We start from the raw sequence: 4,733 nt of genomic DNA, 5'->3' as shown, positions 1-4,733 counted from the left end.
CACCTAAAAGAAGCCCAAAAAACAATGGCACCTTCCAATTTCTTTACCACTACCAGAATTACGAAACTACATTAAAAATAGTGGCACCCCCTGATTTCCCATCACCCTATCTAGGAAACAAACCAAAAAAAAAAGGCACACAGCAGCAAATAAACACAAGAAAAACACAGAATAAACAAAGCAGAAACGAAGGGAGCACCAACCTGATTCTCAAAGCAAGTGGAGAAAATGACGTAGTGCGAAACAAATAGCGAACGAACACGTAATGCACAAAGGACCAAACAGGAAAGCAACCATTGAATGGAGAAATAGAGAAATAGGAGAACTGACAGAAGAAAAGAAGTTATGAATTAGAGAGATATAAAAAGAGAGAGAAGCGGCTAGAAAATAAAATCCCAAATGTTTCAAGTGAAACAAGAAGGGAAAAAGGGCAAAATTGAAAAGAAAAACCAAAACTTCCCTTCACATTAAAATGTCATTATTACGCCTAGGGAACCGTAACTAGCAAAATCCCCCTTTTGGGAAAAGTAACGGATAAGTGACGGGATGGCCAAATATTTCTTGGACTTCCGATCTCGACCAAGGAACTCAGACGATGCCCTCCTGCCAGGCTTGCAGTCGCACGGCAAGATCAAAGCTCCTTCAACGATGAGACCGAGCCCACTCACTCTCTCGCTCCAGAGGCAACTATTCTGGACCCGATTTCTGGGTCCCCCATCGGAGCAGTTACGACCCAGTTACTCCGGGTCCAGGCCACCACCACGGCCCAAATTGGCCCGCTAACCCTAAACCCCTAACCAATATTCAAATTCAAATACTTTTCTTATCTTAGCCAACAAGATGAGATAAGATAACAACCTCAAACTATATAAAAGGAGTTGCGGGCTCTCTCAGGTACGTTACACATTTGTACCTTCACCTATCCTCTTAAACATATTCCGACTTGAGCATTAAAATGTCTTAACAGGTACTACCCCCGCTGCTCCAAAGATTCAACTGCTCCATCATCTCGATCGACAAATATCTAATCCATCGTACAACTTGTACTAATGACATCTCGTACAGCTATATTAAAACTATGTAACATACTCTTTTGTCCAACCACAATCAGTGAATTAATAAAATAATAATTAACAATACACACAAACCCTAATTAATTCTAATATATGTTTTATGGATGCTACTAATAAACTAAGTAGCATAGGAACATGGAATAACTCCACATTCACATATATAAACATAGTTAATCAATCACTACAAGAAAGTTTTAGAATAGCGACCGATTTTAGTGACAGAAAAAATTTGTTACAAATAGTGACTGATTTAGCGATCGATATAGTATTTCAAGGACTGGAAAAATGTTGGTCACTAAATCGGTTGCTAAATTACAATTAGTGACCAATTTTAGTGACCAAAAAAATCGATAGCTAATAGTGACTGATTTAGCGACCGATAAGATTTTATACGAGTAACATAAAGTTGGTCGCTAAAATCGGTCGCTACTTTTTAACTTAGCAACCGAATTTGCAGCCGAAATGAGGAAGTAACGCGTGGAATTGTTGGTCACAAAATCGGTCACTAGTTTTTAATTTAGTGACCAATTTTGCAACCAATAGAGAATTAAGCTTAAAAAGGTTGGTCGCTAACTCGGTCGCTAAGATGGTAGTCGCTAAATTGGTTGCTAATAGTTAAAATAGCAACCGATTTAGCAACATAATGTAGATACTAATTTAAAATGATTGGTCACTAAATCGGTCATTATTTTTAACTTAGCAACTAATTTAGCGACCACTTTCATAATAACGTTATAACTAATTGATGACTAAATCGGTCACTAATTTAAAAAAATTACTAAATTACTCTACCCTCACTAATCCTAACTCAGCCTCACCAGTGACCATTCTCACCCAAATTGGTTACTGAGCTACATTTCTCCCTCTCCGTCACGAATGTGACCACCACCGCACAACACAACACCCTTTTCGTTCACGACGTCATCGTCTTGTTTGTGTTTTTGCTAAGAGAAACTTTGAAGGCATGCTTATAATTTTATGGTCCTAGTGCAACTTTTTATCAGGACTCTTCTGGTTTTTAATTCTGTCCTTTTGAAAAGTTTTAATTTTAGAATTTTAGATTATTATCAATAACTATTTGCGGTTGGGGTATTATTGCTTCTAAATTCAAGGATAAAACTACAAGACAGAGCAGAAGGAAGTGAGGTTTGTTTTGTTTATTTGAATTTTGAATTATGATAATGTCTTATTCAAGATGGTTTTGTTTTGATGATTCCTGTTTTATTTGTTGTTTTTCTTTTTTCTCAATCTGATGCTTTTTTAAACTTATAAATTAACCAGATGGTTCACTTACTTGAATTCTAACAACTTATTTATTAAGTGAATGGTAAGAAAATAAAATTTGTTTGGCGAGAAGCACAATTATCACTTTTAAATCTTGAAGGACTATTTTGTTCCCCCAAAATTTTAATTAGGAATAAGATTTAGGTTTATTATTTATTGTTTAATTTTCCCTCTTTTGGCCTTTTCTTTCTTTTCTCTGTTTCTGTAGGAATTTAGAAAACAATAGACTAGAAGGTCCGTTACCACAGACATTGAACAAGCCTACTTTAGAGATCAGGTACATAATTTATTAATCTTAATGCAATTTTCTCCTTAAAACACAAAATGTTGTCAAAACAAGCATGGTTGTTAAATTGTTTGGCTAATTAAACTTGTGAGAATCAACATTTTTGTCAGAGGACATCGTTAATCACATGGCACAGGAATATGAGCTGGGAAAAGTTTAATATTCATGAAGTACCTTTCTCAGAAATCAATAAAGCAATTGAATGCATGATTAGACAAAATGTATCTCACTTGAAATTTATCTTTGTTTTGACTCGGTGCGATTGCTATTTCTTTATAGGCTCAGAAACTATTTGGTAACCGGTGGACAGAAATATCAAATATCAAAGGTGGTTCTAGGGAGGTAACCAGAAATTCATTCATATACTTACATGAAAATTATAATAGAAATGTTAGCAACAACTATTCTTAATACAATGCTTCCCTGCTTTTGTGTGCAGAACGGTTTTATCCTTGAATTTAGAAGCAATAATATCCCAACTGCAAGATTATTATCAATTATTAAGGTACAGTTTTATTTTGTGTCTACCTAACAAATTTTTGAGTTTGAACCTACTCTTATTTTCACGTTATTTGTGTATCCCCCAAAGTTTCTAAAATTTGTTTTAAATCCAGCACCTTTTTATGGATTATTAGTTACACACATTGGTAGTTGGTACCTATTTGGATTTGGAAAATTTTAAGATTTTGACTCAATCCCATTTACCATTTGACAATCCACGTTTGTATAATTCATTGCCCGTTTTCTATTTTTCTTCATTCCATGTTATTGTCTCTGATTTGAACATCAGATTGTATTCAGTTCTTCTTTGACTGCAGAATATAGAGACTGAGATCAAAAGGAGAATTGTGTTCAGTTCTCTTCTGTTCTTCTCTTCTATTTTTGTCCCTTTTTCATTTTTTTTTCCATTCCCAAACCAAAATAGCTTTTATATTATTTTACAGAGGTGGAGCATTGGTTTAGCATGCAAGTAAGAGAGCCACCTCAATAGAAAAATACCTTTGAGAGACAAATCAAAGACATAAAGAAATAGAAAGAACAATGTAACAGAAAATCTAGGAAGAAGGGTCATATTGTAACTTGGACTCAAGAGGTAAAAATTTATTCTCCCTATTGTATTTTTTTCTTATTGTTTAATAATAGTTCTTTGCATACTTATGAATCCATTTGCATTTGAATATTGTCTTGTGTTTGGTTAAGTGAGTTTAAGGAAGATAAATATACTGAGAGTGCAGATTGGTATCCATGGAATTGACTAATTCTTTTTTGTTTGTGCATCTTTACACCAAGCTAGTAAAGTATACTGTTCTTTCACTTTCACTATTACCTTTTGATTTTTTCCTTATAGGGAAAGTGAAGGATCGTTTGATTTTGCTAACTATTGGGGGGAAGTTGAAGATATACATTCTGTAATCCAACATTTTCGCGAAGAAAACCGTACGGTTAGCGCAATTATTGGACACAGCAAAGGTGTGTTGTCTATTTGTTCATATTATAGAAGTCCAAGAGAATCCATATCCAGTGGAAGAGAATTTGTTACCTTACATTTACATATTTGTGTCATTAAAACATTAATTTCTCTGTCTTTTATGAAGTTGTGTTGAATAATCTCTGCGCAGGAGCTAATGGAGTGCTTCTATAATTATAAAATCAGGAATAACAACCGATTTAGTGACTAATTTAGATTTTTAGTTCAGGAATTATCAACTAATTTAGCGATCGATTTTAAATTTTCAAATCAGGCATTGGAGACCGATTTCATGGCAACCGATTTAACGAATGAAAAGTGGGTCGCCATTTAGCGACCGATTTACTCAACGACCGATTTAGCGACGGAAAATTTGGTCACCATTTAGCGGCCGATTATGTTAGCGACCGATACTCTTTGGTAAGAGTTTGGTGACCTTGTTCAAAAATCGGTCGCTATTTTCTAATTAACGACTAAGGTTTTAGCGACCACCAGAATCGGTCGCTAAATCGGTCGCTATTCCGATAATTTCTTGTAGTGAATCTTTTTTATATTTATAATCAAATTTTATAAATGTAACTAGATTCACATTTGTGATCAAAGTTCATAAATAATATAATGA

The 4,733-nt window shown here is 34.5% G+C and overlaps 1 long non-coding RNA gene across 1 annotated transcript; it reads left to right on the top strand.

Annotated features, from left to right (window-relative positions):
* The first annotated feature begins 1,952 nt into the window (after positions 1-1,952).
* On the top strand, positions 1,953-4,425 carry LOC107641970 (uncharacterized). Its single transcript, XR_015883779.1, has 6 exons — positions 1,953-2,219; positions 2,566-2,634; positions 2,923-2,985; positions 3,083-3,148; positions 3,588-3,736; positions 3,992-4,425. It is a non-coding gene; the product is annotated as an uncharacterized LOC107641970 (long non-coding RNA).
* Positions 4,426-4,733: the final 308 nt, after the last annotated feature.

Source organism: Arachis ipaensis, chromosome B5 (assembly GCF_059453495.1).
Source record: "Arachis ipaensis isolate K30076 ecotype BB chromosome B5, ASM5945349v1, whole genome shotgun sequence".
Lineage (NCBI taxonomy): Eukaryota > Viridiplantae > Streptophyta > Magnoliopsida > Fabales > Fabaceae > Arachis > Arachis ipaensis.
This window is presented reverse-complemented; position numbering and strand designations above follow the sequence as displayed.